General features: G+C 44.2%; 1 protein-coding gene across 1 annotated transcript in view; it reads left to right on the forward strand.

Moving 5' to 3' along the window:
• LOC147990376 (uncharacterized) overlaps positions 1-26293 on the forward strand; it is a 34869-nt gene that overhangs the window by 2887 nt on the left and 5689 nt on the right. The gene's annotated exons all lie outside the window — the stretch shown is intronic.

The following is a 26293-nucleotide window of genomic DNA, read 5'->3' on the forward strand; positions in this document are numbered from 1 at the left end:
GTAATAATAGCCCATAATGCAATAAATATTGATATGAAATCATGATGCAAAATTGTCGTATCAACTCCCCAAGCTTAGACCTCACTTGTCCTCAAGCGGAAGCCGATATTGAAAAATATGTCCACGTGCTTAGAGATATAGGTGTCGATAAAATAAAATACAGACATGAGGGCATCATGATCATTCTTAGAATAGAAACATATATATATATATATTGTCATATGATTTCTTATGCTGAAGTAACAATCTATTCACAATGTAAAGTATGAATCAGAAACTTCGTTGAAAAACTAGCAAACTATAATCTCAGTCACTGAAGCAATTTCAATTTATCATAACATCGGAAAGAGTCAATATAAGATTTTTTCAGCTAGTCCACATACTCAACTATCATTTAGTCTTTCACAATTGCTAACACCCGCGCAATACTTATGGGTATGAAGTTTTAATTGGACACAGAGAAAGATAGGGGCTTATTGTTTTTCCTCCCAACCTTTTACCTCAAGGGTAAGGTCAACAATAATGCTTTATGAAAACCCACATCCAATTGGATATATATATCAGGATCTTTTCAACACATAGTGCTTGCCAAAGGATAAAGTGTAAAAATGAAAGGTGAAGATCACCATGACTCTTGTATAAGGTATAAGACAAAAATAAAAGATAGGCCCTTCGCAGAGGGAAGCAGAGGTTGTCATGTGCTTTTATGGTTGGATGCACAAAATCTTAATGCAAAAGAACGTCACTTTATATTGGCACTTGTGATAGGGACCTTTATTATGCAGTCCGTCGCTTTTATTTCTTCCATATCATAGCTCGTATAAAGCTTATTTTCTCCACACTAATAGATCATACATATTTAGAGAGAAATTTTTATGCTTGCAACAATGACAACTTACTTGAAGGATCTTACTCAATCCATAGGTAGATATGGTGGACTCTCGTGGAAAAATGGGGTTTAAGGATATTTGGAAGCACAAGTATTATCTCTACTTGGTGCAAAGAATTTGACTAGCATGAGGTGGAAAGGAAAGCTAAACATTTTGGATGATCCATGACAATATAATTTATTTCGGATATAAGAAAACATAACCCATTACGTTGTCTTCCTTGTGCAACATCAAATTTTTAGCATGTCATATTTTAATGAGTGCTCACAATCATAAAAGATGTCCAAGATAGTATATTTATATGTGAAAACCTCTCTTTCTTTATTACTTCCTATTAATTGCAATGATGACCAAAACTATGTTTGTCAACTCTCAACAACTTTTATTCCTCATACTCTATATATGTGAAGTCATTACTCTCCATAAGATCAATATGATCTCTTTATTTCTTTGTATTCTTTCTTTTTTCTTTTATTCCCTCAAGATCATAGCAAGATAACCAATCCCTCGACTCAAGACTAATCTTTAATATATATATAGCTCACGGACTCGATTACATAGATAAGGATCAACACAAAAACTCAAAGATAGATCATACTAAACTTTATTCTACTAGATCAAGATATAACAAAAAGGATCGAATTAAGAAAAATGGTAAAGATAGAAGTGTGATGGTGATACGATACCGGGGCACCTCCCCCAAGCTAGGCAGTTGCCAAGGGGATTGCCCATACCCATGTGTTTATGTCTCTTTCTTCGGAGGTGGTGATGATGGAGTGGTTGATGATGTAGGCTTGTCGTCCATCTTCCAAGGCATAGGCTCACCATCATAGAAGGATGACCGAGTATCCTGGATCCTCAAATCTGCAGCCAAACTCGTCCTCTTGAATCTATATTCATACTCACAGTTTTGGTTTTGCAGGTTATAGATCTGGGCTTTGAGGTGCTCGATTTTCTCGTGAAGCTTGAAGATGGTCTCCCCAATGTTCTTGGAATCTAGCTTGTGGTTATTGGTGAACTCCGCGATCATCATGTGGTTGGCGTTGAGTCCGCGTTCCACCATCCCCTAACACTTGAAAACTTGTTGCTCCATTGCTTTGAGTCTTGTCTCCATGCTTCCGGTCCTCCTTGGCCCCTCGACATCGCGGATGTGCAGCACCCCCTCACGCATCTCAATGGTTTGAGGGTGTTGCAGCACCTCCGTGAGGTAGGGGTTGATGACCTTCTCGAAAAATTTGTCCTTGGGGGCGCTTGAAGACGTCATGGTGATCTAGATCTGTCAGAAAAACAACTCGAAACAAAAGCAGAGGATTTTTTTGTGGTACCATGGTCAAAACCTTCGGGAGATTATATAATGAATTTTTACCGACCAAAAGAAATATTGTGCAAGAAAACGGAGACCGAAGGGCACACGAGGTGCCCACGAGGCAGGGGGCGCGCCGAGGGTGGTAGGGCGCGCCCTCCACCCTCGTGTCCTTTCCGGACGACTTCTTATTTTCCTATTTTCTTAAGTATTCCAAAATGGAGAAAAATTGCTGTTAGAACTGTTTTGGAGTCAGTTTACTTACCATACCTCATACCTATTCCTTTTTGGAGTTTGAAACATTCTGAAAGTGTCCCTTACGTACTCCTCCGGGGTTACGTTGTCAATAACATTGCTTTCAACATTTATGGGGTTACCTGAGATATAATGTTTGATTCTTTGACCGTTCACCACCTTCGGATTTGTGCCTTCGGAGTTTTTGATTTTTATGGCACCGGAACGATAGACCTCCTCGATAACGTAAGGACCTTCCCAGTTAGAGAGGAGTTTTCCTGCAAAAAATCTTAAACGAGAGTTGTATAAAAAAACATAATCACCTACATTAAACTCACGCTTTTGTATCCTTTTGTCATGCCATCTTTTAACTTTTTCTTTAAACAGTTTGGCATTCTCATAGGCCTGGGTTCTTCACTCATCAAGTGAGCTAATGTCAAATAGTGTCTTCTCACCGGCAAGTTAGAAATCATAATTGAGCTCTTTAATGGCCCAATATGCCTTATGTTCTAGTTCGAGAGGAAAGTGACATGCTTTTCTGTAAACCATTTTATACGAAGATATACCCATATGATTTTTATATGCAGTTCTATAGGCCCATAATGCATCATCAAGTTTCTTGGACCAATTCTTTCTAGATCTATTAATAGTCTTTTGCAAAATTAATTTAATCTCTCTATTACTTAGTTCTACTTGACCACTAGACTGTGGGTGGTACGGAGATGCAATTCCATGATTAACATCATACTTAGCAAGCATTTTACAAAAAGCACCATGAATAAAATGTGAACCACCATCAGTCATTAAGTATCTAGGGACTCCAAACCTCGGAAAAATAACTTCTTTAAGCATCTTAATAGAGGTGTTATGATCAACACTACTAATTGGAATAGCTTCTACCACTACAAAAAAATACACTTCCGTGATGATACGTGTTTGTCATAGTAGGTCACGTTTTCTGTCATGCATGTACATCCATGACAATTTTATGACAGAATCAAGGTAGTCATACCTGTGTTGTCGTAGAAGTGTTCCATGACATTACCAAAATTATCATAACGAAAGTGTCCACTTCCATGACGATAAATCGCGCGTCACAGAAGTGCTTTCATCAAGGCTGACCAACACGTGGCATCCACCATAATGGAACGCCATTAAGCTACCGGGTCCGGTTTTGGATCCGATAACCCGTTAACAGTCCTAACCAATGGGTATTTTCCAAGTGTAAAATCATCATTGGTTGGAGGGAACACGTGTCGGCTCGCTGTTGGGACAGATGTCATCCACTCATTGGACCCAAAACGCCTATGATAAGTCAACACATGGCACAGCCCAACAGAGGCCCATTCCTGTGAAAAGGCCGGCCCGTTTGACTTGGTCAAAAGGTGGCGGGCCGGCCCATGGCAAGCCTGTTAATGGCATGTTCACATATAGCCCATTTACAACCCGCTTATGGCCTATCCGAATTAGGCCCAGTAGCGTCATCTGGGCCGTCCAATATAATTCCATCCCATTTTAACTTCTGGCCCATGTATGGCCCATGACGTCTTTCGGCCCATATGAGGCCCTTAGTAACCCTCGGCCCGTTAAGGGGCCGTGGTAAAACTAGCCCGTAATGAACAGTGTATCACTTTATACCCATTAACGGCCCATTATTCCATTGGGCCGTTTCTAGCCCATGTTATCTTTCGGCCTTCTCAGGGCCCATTTGATCTTGGGCTCATTTCCAGCATTCGTTTACTTTCGGCCCGTTACTGTCATTTTCTGCTTGTGGGCCAAATTCAGCCCGTGGTTACAGTCGGCCCGCTTGTGGCCCGTTAATACGTTGGGCCGTTTTCATAGCGTCATCAAATACAGCCGATTAACGACTGCTTGTTATGGTCAGCCCATGAACAGACAATTTCAACTCTAGCCCATTTACGACCATAATGTGGTCTGTTATTGGCCCATGTTTGGCCAATCGATCATACGGCTCGTAGAAGGCCCATTGATGATATGACTCGTTGAAGGCCCATTGTGTCAACGGCCCATATAAGGCCCATGGTTTCTACACCCCATAGAAGGCCCAGTGTTTCTACGGCCCTTAGAAGGCTCATTGTTTCTACGGCCCGTAGGAGGCCCATGTTAACTATAGCAAATATGTAGCCCATGGTTAATGTGGCCTAGTTTTAAAAAATAGGTTATTGCGGCCACTAGGAAACCGCGGAAAAATAATTGCACTGACTACAAAAAAACAAATAAACAAGACAATAAGGAAATAAATAGGCAAGCAACTTACGCTAGGCTATCACGGCTATTAGACATATTACATCCACTGAGCATGAAAGTTCGACACCAGTACAAATATAGGGAACAAAGCAGCATATAAACGCCGCAGCAAAACAATTACAGAACTGAAACCACTTCAGAAGAGCTCAAGAAACAATATCCTGGGTACCCATAATGCTGACAAGATGCTTAGCAAGCTTATTAACTTTCTCTTGTTTCACGCTTAAATCCTCCAACACTTGCTGTTGCACCAGAAAGTATGCATCTGAATTCTGCAGGGACTTCCTCAGTCCTTCGGCTTCCTGTCGCATAACATGTGATCGATGTCTTTCAACTTGAAGTTGAGACTCAAGAAGCCGAACTGATTCAGGCAGCGAGTTCGAAGAGTTGGTGCCAGCAGTAGTAGCCAGTAACTCGAACACCACATCAAGACAGGACTTTGGGGTTGTCTCCGTGTCTTCAATATAGTTTTTATCAGCTTTCTTGGAGACAAACAGGGATGTCTCACTATCTTGAACCTTATCTGCATTACTTCCTATACCATTGCATAACGGGGTACTCTTATCCAATATTTTATCCGCATTCTAAAAGAGAAACAAAGAAACACATCACAGGTTTACAATGTAGTATATGAAACTCATTTTGGTAAACCAATTTAGTAGTAACGTGGACAGGATAACAACATGAAACAAACATATATCTATGTAGTATGGTCACTGTATGGTCCATATCATTATAGTTTATGTTGCCAAATCAAAATATATACCGTTCGAATCATATCTATTTAAGACAAAGCAGCTTAGACAGAATATAAGTGTGGGAAACTAGACATCAATAACAACACTTGTAAGGTGCATGGCATGAGAATATAACTGTTTATTCAATTGAAACTAAAATCAACATAGAGCAAGTTACAACAGCAAACATGTTAAAGAAACAGGTTTAAAACATACCTGTTGCTCCATTGGAGTTTCAATTGCATCCTTCAAATTTAAAATTAGTTGGTATGAGTAAATACAGTGATGCAAGAGCAAAGTAGTATGAACTATAGCTACGGAACCTGACCTGAGAACAATTCTTCTTCTGCTTTAAGCGTTGACTTGGGGTTCGGAGTGGTGGTCCTCATGCTTTGGGCACTGAAGTTGCCTTACTAACTGCTCATGTTTGGGTGCTCTGTGGTGGAGACGGTGTTGTGTCAATGGGAACTGGGTTACTATCTGCTGGGGTTGGGGTTAGAAGGGGTGTAGCTGGTTCTCTGTCCAACTGGGTAGGAGTACAATCTGCGTGAGTCTGGGTTATGTGTGGTGGGGCTAGTTCTTGGGCAAGTACAATCGTGGTTCTATCTCCATCGACAGGTAGCACGATCTTTTCTAAAGACCGTGTTTTTACTCCCACAGATACTGCCATCACCCCCTCCAATTGAAATGGCTGATAAACAAGAAAAGTAATTGAATGTACACACATTGTAAGATAGACAGGTGCAATGGATAGTAGGGAAGAAAACAGGGCATGAAATAATTCACATATATGGTGTCTAACCAAACAGAATAGCAGGACATAATTTCACATATATGATGGCTAATTAAACAGGATAACATGACACAATTTCACATGTATGATGGCTAGCTAAACAGGATAGAATGACATACTTCAAAATATGATGACTATGTAAACATGATGACATGATATAACTATACGATGTGCCTATTAAAGTGGTTGGCATGCCATAAATCACAAACATGTCGTCGATGGAAACATGATGGCATGATATAATTCATAGATAGAATGACATAATTCAAAATATGATGACTATGTGAAGTGTGAACAGGATGAGATGATATAACTATATTATGTCTTTGGAAAATGTATTGGCATGCCATAATTCAGATACATGATGTCTATGTAAACATCATGGAATGATATAATTCAAATATATGATTTATATACTAAGGAAGTGAGCAGAGGGCAATCGCATATATGATGTGTCAACAAAGGAGATGGCATTCAATATCGTGTATATGTAAAAACTAAGCATTGCAATACAACATATGCATGATATGAGTAATATAACCCTGCCAAGTTTGAGCATACACCTCAGGGGGATAATAGGACTGGTCATCTGCCTCTGAATCCTCATCTGAAGAGCTATCTGTAACCAGCAAGATATCTGCTTCACCAGGTAGCATTGTCTGCTCTGAAGACCTTGTTTTCACTCCAGATTTCTCCATCACCAATTCAAACGGTTGATGCACAGTATGAGCAGTTGAATATACAAACATTGTCGACAAAAGCAATGAGAAATACAAAAAAGGATGGCATGATATAATTCACATATATGACGCTTGGCTAAACAGCATGGCATTGCATAATTCACATATATAATGCCTTGAAGTAAGATAGCATTGCATAATTCACATATATAATGTCTTGCAATAAGATGGCATTGCATAATTCACATATATGGTAATTAGACACTAAACAGGTGGCATTCACACAAAGCATGTCTAAACTAAGCAAATGACATAGTAATGCAAGATACCATACGCACGATATGAGCAACATAACCCTGCCAAGTTAGAGCATGCACCTCAGGGGGGGGGGAATAGGTCTGGTCATCTGTCTCTGAATCCTCCTCTGAGGAGCTATCTGTAACCAGCAAGACATGCGCTTCGTCAGATAGCATTGTCTGCTCTGAAGACCTTGTTTCCACTCCAGATTTTTCCATGACCGTGCCGAATGGTTGATGCACATGAAGAGTAATTGAATGTACTAAAATTGTTGACAAATTTAACACATAATAAAAAAAATGAAGTCATGATATAATTCACATATAAGATGGCTGGCTAACCAGGGTGGCATTGCAAAATTCACAGGTATGATGCCTGGCTAAACAAGATGGCATTGCATGATTCACATATACGATAAGGAAACTAAACAGATGGCATTGACACAAAGCATGTCTAAACTAAGCAGATGACATCTTTGATGTATACAGTAAGCAATGCAAGGCACCATATGCATGATTTTACCAACATCAGCATGCCAAGTTAGAGCGAAGACCTCATGGGGTAAATAGGAGTGGTCTTCTGCTTCTGAATCCCCCTCAGAACAGTTATCTTCCTCTTGATTACGATCCGAAATGGGTGGAGGGGCTGCCTTTGCGCCCACCCTGGAGCGACGTCTGCATGAAATTTTATTGCCACACAAGGCTCGTCTCTTTTGCTCTACAGGATCAGTTCCATTGTGTACAATAGCTGACATGCATAGGAATAAAACATAGTGAGATTATGTAAGGAGTGCATGGACAAATCCAGAGTGATGGTAGCAAACTGTGGATAGACCAAAAACAAATGATAGCAGGCAGATAATAGCTTTAGTTAAAAAATATAGATAATGGCTCCTTTAATGTCTGTTTGCACCCAACATGAAACTCATAGTAGACACCGGAGATTAACCAGATAGTAGACAGATAGTACTGATTGCTGCCCCAATATGTACCCCACAACCATTTAAAAACTCAAGTTTCAGCATAAGTTTGGACATGAGTCGGAGTCTAATAGGCGAACACGACAATGAAGTAGCATGTCATCATATTAAGCAATGCATAACGTAAGCAGACACGGAAGAGAGTGACCTCTCTTGCGGACCCGTGTAGTGCTCAAGGTCATCTGCTCAGTTGATGATGGTAATGCAGTTGTCGTGGCTGCCGGCGGCGGGGAAGAAGATTTGAGGCGGAGAAAGACAGTCTGGAGATTGGATCCCTACTGTGGTGAACCCTTCCATCATTGGAGCAGCTGAGCTGGGGTGGAACACAGCACCGCAGGAGAGGGACAAACCACACAAGGTTTTCTTTGGCACATATCTGTAACAGAAGTAAATATGTAGGGGCTTGTTTGAATTTGAGGATTCTAACAATGCAGGGATAGGAAATAGACAGGAATAGGATAGGAATGCACATGCAAAACAGAGAATTTAAAAACGTAGGATTTCTGCCAATCTGGGTGTTTGGTTCACAAGAATTGGAAGATCACAGGATGCAAAGAAGCATGGTGAGATTAAGTCAAACCACAAGAAGTGTACAACCTTTTTGGCGAAGCCATGTCGATCTCAGCGTGATTGGGTTGGCCGGTGAGGATGCTCCGGCTGACTTGGCTGTCGGAGGAGGGGAAGAAGATCTTAGGCGTCTGGAGATGGAGCCCGAGGTACTGCTCCGCTATGATGGAGGGTTTCGTCGTTGGAGCAGCTCCGGTGAGTGGAATTCTAATAGCATCTCCAATAGATGACGTAAAGTACATAACCACAAAGTGCTAGATGTATACATCAGCCGCTCATCTCTGAACTTAACTGTCGAAACTAAATTTAACTGTCGAAACTGAATTTTACTGTCGAAACTGAACACAGTAGAGGTGAGGCTACACATCAGTCGACTGACTTTTTCATCCCTGGTTAGTCGATTTTGCAGCCGTTGCATACGAAATCAAGGGCCTACAGTTCATCTTCAACCTCCACCCCCCCTGAGCCGCCAGCCACCACCGGCCAAACAGCCGCCCCCCCGCCGCCTGCGGCCGGCGGTGCGCCGCCCTGCCCGCCCCGAAAACACTCCCCACCCCAGCCAACCCTGTAGGCCCCCCCGTGCCGAGCTTTTTCTCCGGCGATCCCCACGCCACCGCCCCCACCCTGAACCCTAAGATAGATAGTGGGGTACCTCTCTGGCGAGCCCCCCTCCCTGCTGCAGCTGGTTCTTCCTTAACTCCAGCGAGCCCCCCACCCCCTAAAAATCGACTGACCCAAAAGTCGATTCAGTCGACTCAAGTGTAGCTAAATCGGAGCAGCATCGCAAGCAAGAGCGAGAGCGAGAGCAGCAGCGCGAGCAAGAGCTGACCAAGTAGGGGACCAAGAGCAAGAGCTAAAGCAGCAGCTCCTACTGATGTGGACGTCGCCACCGAGGGAGCGACACCGTGGAGGAAGTGGCCGGTGACGCCGCCGTGGATGGAGCCACGCCGTGTCGGCTCGGGACCGAGCGCCGGCAGCACCGTGAGATCGAATCAAGAAGAAAATGCGGCAATTAGTGTACAACCTCTTTGGTGGCGCCGATTAGGCCACAACTTCATCCGAGGAAACGGTGATGATGATGCTCTTCCGGTGGTGCAAGTGAAGACGGCGGTGTGGGAATGGAGGTGGCGCGAAAGACGAGTGGAACGTCGGTGCAGCTCCTTGGAGGTGGAGGACGGGGTGGCTGAACCGGTGGGACGACCAGATCGGCGACGGATCCTCATCCGGTACGGTGGATGAGGGACATTGAGGTGTTGCTATGGACGACGTCGTCGGGGAAGAGGCTCTGGCTGGGTGGCGGATGGAGGAGGGTGTGCGGCTTCACGGGTTTTGCCGTCCTCGGTGTATGAATGGGTGGACGGGTGGGATGGGAGTGGGGAACCATGGCTTAGGGACGTGCTTGTCTGAAATGTGGGGTAAGTTACGAAAGTACCCCCACCGATTTGAGGAGGTTCTTTTGGTTCAGGGGTATCACAGGCATTTCGCGTGTCGGGATTTCACAGGAGGTGGGAGTTTTCGCGCGCGTGGTAATTTTGGAATAGCAACGCGCGGGTTGAGATGTCGGGATTTTTCGGAGCACTACGAGACAAAGATTTATCTTAAATATTTCGAGGTAACAAGGCGCGGGTTGAAGGGAGTTTCGCAGCACGATAGACAGAGACTCTAGTTTGAAATTTCCACGTAACAAGGCGCGGCTTGAAATTTCAGGAGAACAAGCTTAACGTGTACCCAAAAGAAAAAAAAGACAATTTAGACTAGTATGATATACTACGTACAATGTGTTTAACATGCACAACACACACACATACACCATTTAGACTAGTAAGGTACACGTGCATTGCACACATGAGATTTGGTAACCAAATTATGAATAAATACCACATTATAGCATGTAAGCTTTGAGTCATATATGCATGATGTAGATGTTCGTTTAATTCTTATAGTTCATTTCATTCAAAATCATCTAGTTTTTATAAGAAAGCTAATCTATTTTAAGATTCATGGAATTGTGCGTTGTAAGGCATAAAGTAAAAACAAATCATGTAGAAAAACACTTGGGCAATTCTGATACGGAAGATTCTAGAACAAAGAAGAAGTTCTTGTGTTTTGAGGTTTGTGCATTATGCTTAAGTTCAACCATAAAGTCTTCTAGATTGTACATGTGGCAAAATCTGGTGGAATCTAGATGATATCCAACGGCCAGTAGTGCTCAAATTTGCCAGCTCTACACCATCGGATTGGCCTCATCCATCGACCATCCTTCAAAGTTAAAGTTATCCGCACACTATATAAAAAATATAAAATATAATATATAGATATCTGATGCGAATGCCACCCATCATCTCCAATTAGAATAATGTGTCCATGCATGGATGCAATGTGGCCAAATGATGTCTGCCATCGGCATCTCAAATTCAAACCAGTATGACCTTGTTCAATGTGTATACATTACAACATGCTCGTTTCCAAACCACACCGCGCAGATCTCCGTTATATTCATGCATGCATGGGTTTCAAACATCATGATCTCTTATTCAAATATTTGAATTCAACTTTACATTGATTATGACCTCACCTAGTCTTTTACACCCACACATTGGTCTTCTCTTTATAACTGTACCACTAACTTTCTCTCGTGCATGCATGCACACACACTACCAGTCGGCATTATCCATCACACACATGCAATATTTTTCTTCACGTCAGTCTCCCATGAAGGCACACACACACACACCCCTCTCCATCATATCAGGCATTCTTTATCGCTCACGTGCAGGCGCAACGATCGATGTTCCTCTGTGTGTGTGTGTATAGCTAGGTCTTTCATAGTTTTCCACATAAACCGATCAATCTATATAACTAGTGAGGTCTCACCCTCTTTCCCACGTCCACATCGATCAATCTATACCTCTCTATATAGGATTACATATATAGCTAATACACCCATATTAATTATATATCCAACGCCCCCCTCTCATCATCCATGCCTTCCGCTTCATCTCTCAGACGCGCGCATAATGGCGAAGACAGGGGCATCAAGGTCCCCCCTAACATCAGTATATATCGAGGCTAATATGAATGTGATCATTAGACAATTGCTGCTAAAAAATGGTTTAAGTTGTTGAATTGGCCCTCCTCATAAAGGATTAGCAATGCTTGGCCCCCTAGCTCATGGGACATTTTTCATGGCTCCGCCACTACGCACAACATCGCACGTTCTCGCCCCCTCTCTCTAAATATCGATCTCGCAGTTGTGCACTCCATCATAGTCTCCCTCCACTCGGCCCCTCGCACCATCTTCTAGCCCCCCACTGGATTTTGCCACATGTACAATCTAGCAGACTCCATGGTTGAACTTAAGGATAATGCACAAATCTCAAAACAACAGTGGTTCTCCTTTGTTCTAGAATCTTCCGTATCATAACTGCCCAAACTTAATTTCTAGTTGAATTGCCATTATTTGTTTTTACTTTATGCTTACAACGCACAATTCCATGAATCATAAATAAATTAAGGGCTTCTTTGATTCAAAGGATTCTCGAAGGAATTTTGGAGGATTCTAATCCTTTGGAATTTTTCCTATCTTGGTTGTTTGATTCGTAGGATTGTAAACCATAGGAATTTTTCCATATGATTCAGTTGCACTAGATTTCATAGGAAACATCCCATCCACTCAAACCTCTTTGAAAGAATTCTGCATTTTTTCTATGCACAATCAAACACTCGTACCATCCTGTAGGATTCAAGACGACATTCCACTCTAATCCCATGTTCTTCCTATTCACGCATTTTGGAAATCCTACGAATCAAAGAGGCCCTAGGTTTTTTATAAAAACTAATTGATTTTCAATGAGATGAACTATAAGAATTAAACGAAGGTCTACATCAGGCATATATGACTCAGAGCTTACATGCTACAGTGTGGTATTTATTCATAATTTGGTTGCAAAATCTGACGCGTGCAATGGACGTGTACCTTACTAGTACTTCGAGTATGTGCAAAACACAATGGCACGCTACACAGTGTCTCTCTTACAGTTCATGAAGCCACGTGGCACATGTCCAGGCGTTGTCACAACATCCTTGTGTGGATTGATCACAGTGACGTGCTGCTGGTTCCAGAAGAATGTACTCGTCCTCCCTGAGCCACACTGGCGGTACATGCACGAAGCGAAGATGTGCATGCACGCCACACACGCACTCATTCCCTCGCACGCACACGCGGGTACACGGGCGGACACAATTTTGTACCAAGATCCACCCCATGTGATAATTTGATGCGTGTAAAGTCCTTCACTTCACTGATGGTCAATTAATACAGCGCATGCAAATTGAGTGGACGTGAGGGCAGAAGAAAGACATGCGCGTAGTACTGCGCGCATGCGAGTAGTTAAATCATGTGTTGCTAGTAGTACTTCCGTTGGTCTCCTTCATATTTTGTGCCAATTTTTGACAGTAACATAATATTTACGCATGTGAGCAGTGTAGTATACTTGAAATTTATGTTCCAACTAACTCATCGGGAGCCGTTTCGGGCCTCGAAACCAAAAACCATCAATTAATCTTTACCTTGTTCCCATCACATTCGAAAGTACTAGTGCTACAATTAAGTGCAAGCCTACTCACACCTAAGCAAAAAAAAGGAGAACTAGTGCTAGTGCTAGTACTTAGGTTATAAAAAGGAGAACTACCTAAGCGAAAATTACTCTATCTTCCTCCTCATAAGTCCTCCTTCTTCGTCCGTCCTTGCCACGGCCGGTGTGCAGAGCTCTAGGTCGAGAACTACTTGTAACAAGGGAGCGGCAACCAAGGCTGCGGAAAAAAAGAGAGGGCTCACCGCCACGCAGAGACCTCGAAACATCTCTCACAGGCAGGCGATGGCTCCCAGGAGCGCCCTAGACGCGGAGGCGAACATGCGGCGCTGGAGTCATTATCCCTCAACAGCATGCCTGATCAGCTCAATAAGCACCTCAATAAGCAGAAGGAGTTCATCCACGGCTTGGTGGAGCTACTGAAGGAGAGCCTCGACGATATGCCCGCTGAGCTCAATGAGCAGGGGGGTTGACCGCCAGCTTGGTGATGCTGCTGAAGAAGAGCATTGCCTCGAAGAAGAAGGCGACCGGCGAAATCCTGCAACTTCAGGAGGACAAGGCGAAGCTCTGCCATGAGCTCGACCTACTGAAGGTGAAGAACGCCGGCTGGAAGAAGCTGCATGAGAATAGTAGTTCCTCGATGAAGATGTTGTAGGCCCTCGTCATGGAATAGAAGGAGGAATTGGTGAAGCTCCGCATCGAGCACCCGGCTGCTGTCAAGGTACGTAATGCGGCCGTGGAACATATGATGAAGGCTCACGTCGAGAAATCTCGCGTCATGGACACAATGATGAATATGGAAGAGGAGACACACAAGGAGATGGAGGTCATGGAGGCGATGAAGAAGCAGTTACGACTCCGCGGCCAACAACCCTTCATGTAGTGAGAGCAGCACCCCAAACTTGTGTATGCGTCTTCCTTTTTTTGGGGTGATAATCCTCCTTCTTCTTTTGCTCCTGTGTTTCTTATTTTGCTTCGGGTGTTTGGCCGCATGTGTCACCTTCTCTATGAGGCACGAATAGAACAATGCTAAAAATGAGATGACTAGCAAATTAGATCATTCTTTATCGCCAATAGAACAATGCCTCTTGATAGTAATATATAATAAGAGTAGAGAGTAGAGGATATGGCACTGGGCTGCCGTGTTTCGTGCTCCTATCTCGTACTCCAGTGGAAAACTTGAGTATACCGCACGGTTCTTTGCTCCTCCTCAGGTCGTCAGCACATTTATACGAGCAGTCAAATCAGAAGGCCCCGCCTTCTAGGAGTAATGAGCCGTCAAATTACAAAGGTCCTCGCCTCTCATGAAAAGGACCAAGCTAGACTGCCCCGCCCTCTAGCCTTCTAAAAAATGTATACATTTAAACAGTAGTAGTACCGATGGATTGCGCCATGGAGCAAAAGTAACAAGATGTAGTTAAAGAAAAAAGGTGGTACATATAGAGAGCGCTCGTTGCCAAATTATGCATATACTATATGACACTAGCCACTATGAAGGTACTAGTAACATAGACTATTAACTAGTCTATGCTACTCTCCACTATGACCAGCCAAAGTTGAGGTGCGGATACCAACGAGGGCCTGGTTGTGTCTATACTTGGACAACTCACCCGACTGCATGCGCACCAGGCAGACGAAGCTCGTGTCGTGTTGGTGCCGTGTGCGGCCTGCACATTAACCAAAACCCCGCGCCTCCATCTTAGCCTCCGCGTTTTAAACTTCTCAATCTCAAGGCCAAGGAGCAATGTGAAACCAATGATAGAGCCAATCAGATGGTTGAGAAGACTACAATTCGTAGCTGCAGATGCGTGTGTGAGAGAGGACGAGTGAGTGCGTGCACCTCTACTCGGAGTACAACTGTATGTGGGTGGCATCGACCTAGGGAGCAGTGTGGTGCGTGCGAGATGTCCTGAGAGATAGGTGTAATGCATCTGGAAAAAAAGACTAGTCTATAGTTCGCCACGAGGTTATTCCTGTCAAACGCCAAGCGTAAGATATGTATCCGACGGTGCCAGTTTTTGCACGTACACAACAGTAGAAAAAGAACTAGTACCATGGCATATGATACACCACAGCCGAGAAAACATGCCGACGTTACACCATCTGGGAATAGTGCCGCACTTCGAAACTAGAACCGTCAATAAATTTTGAGCGTGTCTCGTCACATTCCAAATTACTACTACTACCATGCTATATTTAATTGCAAACCTGTTCACACCGATCACAACCTAAACGGTTTCCCACTTAGGAGCGTATTAGTAGTACTCGGTTATAAATACTACTATTCTAAGATGACTGCACATTCCTCCTCAACTCCTCATCCACAAAAAACAATCAAGTCAATCAAGCCATAGCCAGTGTGAGTTCTGGGTCGAGAGATTTCCACCAGGGAGAGGTGAGCATGGAAGAGGAAGCACGAGAGATGTCCCGCCTCGTCGCAAAAGCAGTCGACATGTCCAGCCGCGCAGCAGTAGCAGCACAGAGGTCCCGCCGCACCGTCTATGTAGCAGACTGGTCCGGCCATGCCGCGGAAGCAGCAAAGATGTCCCGCCCCGCCGCTGAAACAGCAGGGAGGTCCCGCTGCGCCACGGCGGCCTGGGAAAATTTCTCGCGGGCAGGCGAGGACTCATACAAGCGCATGCATGCGATAGTCCATAGCCAAATGGATCAGATCTTCGGCTGGGCGAGGATGCAGGACAAGGCTACCGGCGTCATCTGGCAACTAGGGGAGGGCAATGCGAAGCTCCGGGGCGAGCGCGACCTGCTGAGGGCGAAGATCGCCGGAAGGGCGAAGCAGGAGGAGGAGACCACTGCCTTGTTGCAGAGGACTGGCGTCATCATCAAGAAACTTATGGACGAGAATGCCATGCTCCGCATCGAGCGCAACAGGCTGGTGGAGGAATCCATGGATGCTGCCAAGCAGCGTATTAAGGACATGAAACTGATGAAAGAGATCATCGCCCGCCGCAAGAACTAGTCTCCGCGACCTGCAGCGCATAAAGAAAGTAGAGATCAGCGAGCCAGATTGTTGTATGTGTCTTCCTTCTTCTTTTGCCCTTGTGTATTTCGGGCGTAGCCGCATGTGGCTTTTTTAATTATCTTCCTAATTATGTAAGACAATTATGATCCACTCTTGTCGTCCTTATATATATAGTCATCAGTCTTGCTACAAGTCGCAGTAGATGCTATATAGGTCCGTCGGATCTTACGTCAAGATCCGTGCAAAATTTTCTTTTCAGATTTCCTTTTTTCTCTCTTAAATCTCAGTCGAGTGAGACATTGCCACGCCATTAAACAGAGGCTCGGGCGCCATTAATGGAGACCTTGGGAGAGAGGTGGACGGCAGATGGAGGTCAAAGGGCTTGCACGCCTCCCGTACTCAAATAGCTACCCTACACGGCGCCTCCTAGCTAATAAAAAAAGGGGACGCGTGGCGGCACGTAAATGGTAAATAGAACGCCCACAGTTTCAATAATAGTTGTGTTTCCGATTGTAAGATGACATAACTTGTTCCAAAATGACTTTGTTGATTGTTAATGTGTGCGCCTTCGCAAATCAGACAGCAAAATTACCACAGCATGGTAGTACCATGACATGACACCATGCCAAGTTTCATGATTTTCAGGCATGTTTTGGATTTACAAGAATTTTAAAACCAAGCTTCTCAATGTTCTTGGCTGAACCACGATGCCCAGATGTTTGAATTTAATTCCCATTTCTTGCATGTGACCTAGAAATTCACCCGAGGACACACATGTGATTTTTCAATCAACTTTGGTGCAGGGAGCATGTGCTTGTAGTTCAAACTTGAATTATGCACATTAAATGACCAGAAACTCAATTAATGTATAAAAAAGGCCAAACGAACCCGAAATAATTCCTAAATTTAACAGGGCACTCATATAGTTCTATGTTGCCTCTGTAAAGAAAATTTGGGGGGAGGCAGTGTATATTTGAAATGCCATTAGACATTGTTATTTTCACGTCAAACCCGTTAACCATGTTACATGACAAAAATAAGCCGATTCTCACATTGATAGGTTAATGGACTCCAGCACAACACACCCCTCAAATAAAACTAAGCACCCTGGAACTCTTTGACAAAACTAAGCACCCTGAAATTCTTTGACAACTAAACTGCTGGCTATATGATGTTGGCCATATATATTGTACGTATATAATGTGAAGAAACGAGTGGTAGTACTATATCAACTAAAAGATGAAATGTACGAAGTATAACGACAAGAAACTGAAAGTGCATTATAACGACTAGAGGGGGGGGTGAATAGGCGATTTTTATGAATTCTTCACTTAGGAATTTTCAGGTGAGGAAATTCCTTAGCGAAGAACTGCTAGCAGCGGAATAAGTACTCAAAAGTAAACATAACAGAACACAAGCATAGTCATCAAGATGAAATAAAAACAGGCACGAAGTACAGAAAGCGTAAGCACATGATAGCATAGGATGAAGACAAACAGACTGAAGAAATTGAACTGAGGAAATTGAGAAAATCTTCAGTGAAAGTCTTCAAGCACAGATATGAACAAGCATACAACACAGTTATGAGGAAATGAAAGAGTTGAGGAAATAGAACCAGTAAGCTTGGTGAAGACAATGATATGGTAGACCAGTTCCAACTACTGTCTCAGTTGTACATCTGGTTAGGGCGGCTAGGTATTTAAACCTGAGGACACACAGTCCCGGACACCCAGTCCTGAACACGCAGCTCAGGACACTCAGTCCTCACCGTATTCCCCTTGACCTAAGGTCACACAGACCTCGCCCAATCACTCGTGGTAAGTCTTCAGGTGACTTCCGAACCTTCACAAACTAGGTCACTCGGTGATCCACAATTCCTCTTGGATGCTCTAGACCATGACACCTAACCGTCTGGAAGAAGCACAGTCTTCAAAGGTAACAAGCGTCGGGTCCACGCAGGATCAATCTCTTCAGTGATGCTCAATCACTTGGGGGTTTGTAGGTGTTTGGGTTTGGGTTTTCCTCACTTGATGATTTTCGCTCAAAGTCCTCGGAGGATGGGTTGCTCTCAAATGACAAGTGTCAGTTTCTCTTGGAGTAGCCAACCAGCTAGTGGTTGTAGGGGGCGGCTATTTATAGCCTAGGGAGAAGCCCGACATGATAAGACATAAATGCCCTTCAATGATATGACCATTAGGTGGATAGATAGTTTGGGACAGCTGGCTCATAGCACAGCAACGGTTGGAATTTTGAGTAGCAAAATCCTCAGGGCTATCATGTTCCTCACTGTGTGGGTAATCCGCACTGGCGAATTCCTAAATCCTTAGTCAGAACAAATTCCTCAGAGACCAGAAGAACTTCATCTCTGTCACTGAAGAATATGACTGGACTGTATGAGATTTCCAATGGCTTCACTCGAAGGGATTGGTAGGTGTAGGATTTTGAGTTGAGCATCACATGGAAAATTTTCCTTAGTATTTCCTCGACCCCCTTTAACAATACGGTGTTTCCTATGACTCAAGAAAGAGAAAATGAAACTACGAAAACAAAAGTCTTCACGCTTCATGTTCCTGGAATGAATACCAAGTCTTCAAGGTCACACCAATTTCTTCACTTTCAATGTCTTCAAAAAGTCTTCAGAAATCCAAGGTCTTCAGTTGAAGAACTTCATTTTTAGGGGTCGACTTTCTCTGTAAATATCAAACTCCTCATAGACTTATAGACCTATGTACACTCACAAACGCATTAGTCCTTAACCTATAAGTCTTCAATACACCAAAATCACTAAGGGGCACTAGATGCACTTACAATCTCCCCCTTTTTGGTGACTGATGACAATATAGGTTAAGTTTTCAACGGGGATAAAGATATGTAGTGTAAATATTGATATTGAGGAATTTGATTGCAAGATATAGTAGAACTACCCCTGAATATGTGCATGGTGAGGTATTTGCTTTTGAAGCATTGCACACTTGAAGAGTAGAATCATGGAGATCTCCCCCTATATCTTGTAATTCATACACGCATTTGACATATCGTAATGAAGAATTCGAAATGCATGATGAAATATGGTGACTGATGTAATTCAGCATGCGTGCGTTAGCATATATGAGGAATAAGCATGCAGAAACACATATCAAAAGTATCAGAGCACCATCGGGTTTAAGTTTACAACTCAATCCAATAAAGTCTTAGAAGAACGAGAGTTGTACGCCCATATAGAAAGACCCGCTTGAAGACTAACTCAAAATTCTCCCCCTTTGTCATCAAATGACCAAAAGGATCAAATATGAGGACTAACGCCCCTGAAGAATATCAAGTTGATGAAGGAGCGCCAGCGTTGTTGGGATCGTTTGTCGTGGAAGGGCCTGCCGCAATGTTGTCCAAGTCTTCATTCTCGTCGGTATCGCGTGATGAAGCATAGGAGTTGGCCACCAAAGAAGGAACCTTGACCTTCTTGAATTTGTTCGGTGGAGGTGCAGACCGGTCAAAATCTTCCTTGAGACCCATTTTCTTGAGGTCTTCTTCACCATACAGATGTGACAGAATGGCCCAGGTGCGACCGAAAACTTCATGGAAGTAGTAATGGTTTTTCTTCACTGCATTGTGTGTAGCATTCATGTTGTGAAGAAATGAACCAAACTGACGCTTAACCCATTTATGATTTTGATCCACCTTCTGGTGAAGGCTAAGCAGAAGCTCACGATCAGTCATCACACGAGGAGCAGTGGCTTGAGGAGTAGACTTCGGTGCATTGGCAGAGTCATGTGTGGCAGAGTCATCATTGGTGGAATAAGATGCAACTTTGCGAAACTGTCCATCCAATGGACGAATGCCTTCATCTATAACAGCTGGTGCCTTGCCCTTTTCATCAACTAACGAATAGGTCTGCTTGAGGACTTCAATCGGGGGCAAGTAGCTGAGGTGATTCTGAAAATCAGCTTTGTAGTTGAGTGAAGACCTTGTCTTGAGGAATCTCATAATCCAAGGTGCATAAGGCTTCAGCTCAAACGGAGAAAGTGCAACATTTGCCAGAGTCCTCATGAAGAAATCGTGATAATTGATAGGAATGCCATGGACGATATTGAATACCAGATTCTTCATGATGCCAACAATTTCCTCATCAGATGAGTCGTGGCCTTTGATGGGACTCATTGTCCTCGTTAGAATGCGATAGATAGTTCTGGGCACATAAAGTAATTCCTTCATGAGGAATTTGGTTCGTGGGGCCTGACCTGGCTTCAAAGGTTTCATTAGAATTTGCATGTAGTGATTTGTAAGCTCAGGTTCACTGTAAATGCAACGAGCTTCTTTAAGGGGAGGACTGAGTGGTAAGGCACGAAGCAATTCAGTAGCTGGTGATGTGTAGTGAGTGTTCTCAGACATCCATTCCAGCACCCATGAATTCACATCTTCAGAATATCCTGCAATGTGCAGCGTCGCATAAAATTGAAGAATCAGTTCTTCATTCCAATCGCAGATGTCAGAACAGAAGCTTAATTGTCCAGCATCATGAAGAACACTGAGGACTGGCATGAAGCAAGGCAGAGATTCCATATCCACGTGAGGAATGTGCTCATGGTAGAAGATTTTGTTTTTGTTGAACAACACTGAGGAATAGAAATTGGCTTGGTTGTCTGTCCCGAAATGCCTCTTCCTAATGCGAGCAGAGTTATAAGGGTTGTAGTCTTCGAAGAATACGTGCTCGCCGAAGAAATCATCAGCCTTGAACTTTTGCTTCCTGGAGAATGGATCCTTTGGCTTGGGTAGAGGAGTGTCAGTGAGTTGCATCACGATCTCAGGAATCTCAATCACAGGTTCTTCAGGCTGAGGAATTTCTGGTTCCTCTTCAGTGGCAGTCTGCGTCTTTAGATGTTCAGCAGCAGTTTCTTCAGCACTAGTGGCTGGAATTTCTTCACGTATAGATGAAGTGAGGTGAGTTTCTTCAGAGCCCATTTGAACAGTTTGTGCAGGGGACTGAGGTATTTGCTGCAACAGTGTGAACATAGGAGAGTTTGGATGCTGACTTTCCCAGAATTCATCACTCATCACTGGTGTGGAGCAGCCAACGTCCACATCTTCATCTTCCATTTCGTCAACGCCAGCCTCTTCGGCAGTGAATTGAGGCAGACGTGAGGAAATGACAAGTGTTGAAGGGATCTCATCCACTTCAATTTCTTCATCCAACTGCTCTGACGAAGCAGCAAAAGGAGTTTCTACATCAGATCCGCTGGGAATCACATATTCTTCATCGAAAGGAACAAGGTCCTTTGATGGCATAGTAGAGAGATGAACAGCATCGATGGGATTTTCAAACGAGCTGGTCAAAGGCTTCATTTTCTTCAGAGCTGAAGAATCTGAAGGAGCTGATGCTTTCCTTTTCTTCACTGCTGCACGCTCTGCAGCCTTGGTTTTCTTCACATCTGATGCAGATGGAAGGATCGGAGTTGGTGTAGATGCAGGAGGAGCAGAGGAATCTGGTTGATTTTCTTCAGGCACAACTGATGCAGTTGCCCTGACTTCTTCATTTTCTTCAGGCGCACCACTAGTGGATACCCTGGCAATTTCTTCAGCGGCTGGAATGCAGTCATCAGCCCTGGAACTTACATTTTCTTCAGCAGCCTGATTTTCATCAACGGTGCTGGCATGTTCTTTAGTTGGCTGAGCAGATGCTTCAGCCTGAGGAACTTCCTGTTGCGTTGGGGCTGCAACATTTGAGGTGAAGTTATCCGCAAGTTTCACAAAGCGCACCTTGGCTCCAAGCCAATCACCGCGGTATGCGTCAAATTCATCACTGAGTTTCTTGATCTCAGTTTGAACAGCGACAAGTTCTTCTGTTGTCATAGAGACAATGTTTTTCTTCAGATAGCGCTCCTTCTTGTACTGTGCTTTCTTGATCTGCCTGGCCTTCTCAAATTTCCATTTTTCTTCTTGAATGAAGTGGGTCAGCATGTGACATTGGCCAGGAGTCTGCTTGAAGTCAGGCATGGGAGTGTTGGGGTCCTTGTGCCAAACATCAACGTATTCGAGGATCAACTTGGGATCCAAAAGCAGTGGCACATTTGTTCCCTTGGCTCTAGCGGCCCTGACTTGCCTATCTCTGATGATTTCAGCAAGTTCATCATCATCAGCTTCGTCTTTGTCAGACGGCTCTTGGAAGGCGACCTGCTTCTTCTGAGGACTAGGGCGAGGACCTCATCTAGCAGTGGCGTTTGCCTTCAGTAGAGAGGGTCCCGTTGAAGAATTTGGTGCAGCTGAGGAACTAGCTGAAGCTCCTGATGCAATTGAGACGCATGTGGTCCTTTGACACATGGCGAGATGCACAAGTGCAGAGGACTTTATCGGAACAGCTGAGGACTTGTAAGCAGCTGAGGATTTGGGAGGAACAGGAGCAACATGAGAAGTTGGCCTTGATGGCTTTGAAGATTCTGGCCATGAGGGCATTGCTGAGGAACTTGGCCTTGAAACCACTAAAGGTGAAGCACTTGGCTTGTGCGCAGGCTTCTTTGACATGACCTTCTTAGGCTTGACAGAGGCCTTAGTGGTAGCAGCAGTAGCAGAGTCTTCGATGAATTTCCTCACAGCTTCTTTGGCTTGTTTAGCCAACTTGGCTTGGCGCTCGGCCCATTCATCCGGATAATCCTCACCACGCTTGAGGCTGGTGGGATCAGCTATTTGGCCAGGTGCCAATGGAGGTCTTGGGCATGGAGGATTGAGTGCAAATTTCTTCATGTACTTGGGAGTAACATACCTGTACTCCCTCCACTCTCTTGCCCATCTCCTTTCTATCCTCTGTATGCGCACCTTGCGCTGATTTTTGTCCTCTTTTCCAAACTTGGCCTTATCAGGAGTGCAGTAGTCTTTGTATATGTCATCAGGGATTTCAAATGCTGTGTTGACCTCAGCCCTCTTTCCTCCTTTCTGTGGCTTCTTACCGTCAGCCATTTTCTTCAGTTGAGGAATTTGAACAATTGAATTTTCTGAAGAAGTATGCAACTTTTCTTCGAGGAACGCTGCAAATGAGTTAAGTTGATGAGAACCTAGAGATTTAGCAGCTGACATGAGTACGTGTGAACAGAGTATAGTTGCGAGGAATTTGCAGAGGTCATATGCGTTCTCAGAAGGTTTTGTAAAAAGAACAAGTTTGAGGAATTTGACCAGATGAGTCTTGAAGAATTTCACTAAGCGTTCTTTGTCTTAGGTTCCAGAGATGTGTAGATCAAAAATCCACACATTTGAGGAATCTTTAAGAAAAACATAGCTTAGATAAACGAATCAAGAACAGATGATATGTGAGGTGTTTTAGTGTGTGAGGATTTGTAGAAAAACACTTTCGAAGATTTTGTAGAAAACATTCGAATCAAAGAGGGCAGTAAAAGTAACTTTTAATTACCCTGGATGAAGAACACGACGAACTGAGAGATGGAGAGGTGAAGTTCGTCTGTGTAGATCTTCCACGCCCTAACTCGGCGGACGAAGACGACTATGGCGGCGGCGGAGTGAAGATTTCCGCGGCCGGTGGGAGTACGACGGCGATGTGGTCAAGGCAGTGAAGCTCTTCCTCACCGGCGACGATGAAGTAGCGGCGGCGCTAGGGTTTGAGAAGCTCGAGCTGGAGAGAGGTCGAGCGGAGTAAAAGAACTGAGGAAGGGGAGAGGGGTATTTATAGCCATGGTGAAAACCGTTCGCCCGAAGAATTTGGACGAACGTGCCCCTGACCCTTCTCATTCGCATGACATGTGTCACCCACGTACTGAGAAGTGGAGATCGTGTTAGATCGTGGGTGAGTGGATAAGTATGTCATGGGATGCGGAACGAATTTGAGCGGCAAAGCCGAAAATTGGATAAGATAAGTTAAAAATTCCGTTCGCAATTTCTTCAGCTGACAAGGACACAGTGAAGATTTTAAACGAGTTTCAAATAGAACGCACATGAAGAATTTGTGAACAGATTGGGTTGAGTATAGCATAGAGGGGGAAGGGTCCGATCACATTCACTTAGCAGAAAAAAAACCACTTGAAGATATAGCTATAAGTGAATGCTGTAGAGGACATAAACTCATATATATATATAGCCAATGAAGAAGAACAACGGAAACAGTGAAGACAATGCAAAGTTGAAGATTTGAACAACTGAGGAATTTCAACTTTTGGTGGTGGCGTGACCCACCGTATAAGAATGATGATTTCACACACCGCGTACAATTATCATAGGGTTCTGAGAATCAAATTCTTCGTTAATTTATTCACACTTAGAGTGTTATTCATCATTGATTGAAGAAAAACATTTCTTCATGTGTTGCACATATAAGTCATCAATTTTGCATAAGTGTTAGGATGAATGTCCTTCTCAGAGAACATTCAAAGATTCTAGGATATTTAGCTCACACCGCAACTTGCTAAATCTCTTCTCATCCAAGGGCTTTGTGAAGATATCGGCTAGCTGTTCTTCAGTCTTCACATGTTCAATAGAAATGTCGCCCTTTAACACATGATCACGAAGAAAATGATGACGAATCTGAATGTGCTTAGTCTTCGAGTGCTGAACTGGGTTGTGAGCAATCTTGATGGCACTCTCATTGTCACAGAAGAGAGGCACATTCTTCATGTTGACGCCGTAGTCCTTGAGAGTTTGCTTCATCCATAGCAATTGAGCACAACAAGAACCAGCGGCAATATACTCAGCTTTAGCAGTAGATAGTGATACGCAGTTCTGTTTCTTCGAGGAATAACAGACCAAAGATCGTCCGAGGAAATGACATGTACCAGATGTTGACTTGCGGTCCACACGATCACCAACATAGTCAGAGTCAGAATATCCAATGAGATCAAAAGCCGAGCCCTTGGGGTACCATAATCCAAGTGTTGGTGTGTGATCTAGATATCGAAGAATATGCTTCATAGCCTTATGGTGTGATTCCTTTGGTGTAGCTTGAAATCGGGCACACATGCAAACACTAAGCATTATATCTGGCCTAGATGCACATAAGTACAATAAAGAACCAATCATGGAGCGATATACCTTATGATCGAAGTCAATACCATTTTCATCAGTGCACAGATGGCCATTTGTGGGCATAAGAATTTTGACGCCTTTGCAATCTTGCATGCCGAATTTCCTCAGTACATCCTTGGGGTATTTCTCCTGAGATATGAATATGCCATTGCATTGTTGACAAATTTGAAGACCTAAGAAGAATTTTAATTCTCCCATCATAGACATTTGATATTCTTCACACTACTAGAAATATACATTTTACCTAGAGCCATTGTCTTTACCTAGAGCTCATTAGCCTACTCAAGGGATAGAAAAGCAATGAACAGTGCCCTCTAGGGAAATGTGAATATCTATCCAAAAAAATTGTAACTTAAGCTTTCCCTAGGGTGGTGCCACGTACAAACATCAAAACCCAAAAAACACAAAGAGATGCGTCGGTGTGGTCATGTAGATTGGCTCCCGCACTACGCTCGCGCCATTATTTTCCTCCCGCGAAGGTTGGGCCCATTGCACAGTGAGAAGAGGAAAGGAAGAAAGGGCGCGTAGTGGAAAAAAATCTATGTGTCTCCTCCAAGCACGCCCCTGTCCCAAACGGTGCCGCCGCCAGAGCAAAATTCCCCTCTCTCAAACCCTCCCATCCCGATCTGCTGCGCCTCGCCCTGGATCGCCCGCTCCGCCGCTCCCCGGCCCGCCCAGCTCCGCCGCTCCCCTGCTTGCCTCGCTGGATCGCCCGCTCCGCCGCTCCCCGGCCCGCCCAGCTCCACCGCTCCCCTGCTCGCCCCGCTCCGCCGCTCCCCCGCCCGCCCAGCTCCGCCGCTCCCCGCCCCGCCCAGCTCCGCCACTCCCCTGCTCCCGCCTAGCTCCGCCGCTCCCCTCCTCGCCTCACTCCGCCGCTCCCCTGCCCGCCTCACTCTGCCACTCCCTTTCTGTGTACTGCATCGTGACCTAGTCACACCATGGTCGCGACGGGCACGGT

This window comes from Triticum urartu, chromosome 1A, assembly GCF_056163025.1.
Source record: "Triticum urartu cultivar PI428250 chromosome 1A, HENAU_Tu73, whole genome shotgun sequence".
NCBI classification, from domain to species: Eukaryota; Viridiplantae; Streptophyta; class Magnoliopsida; order Poales; family Poaceae; genus Triticum; species Triticum urartu.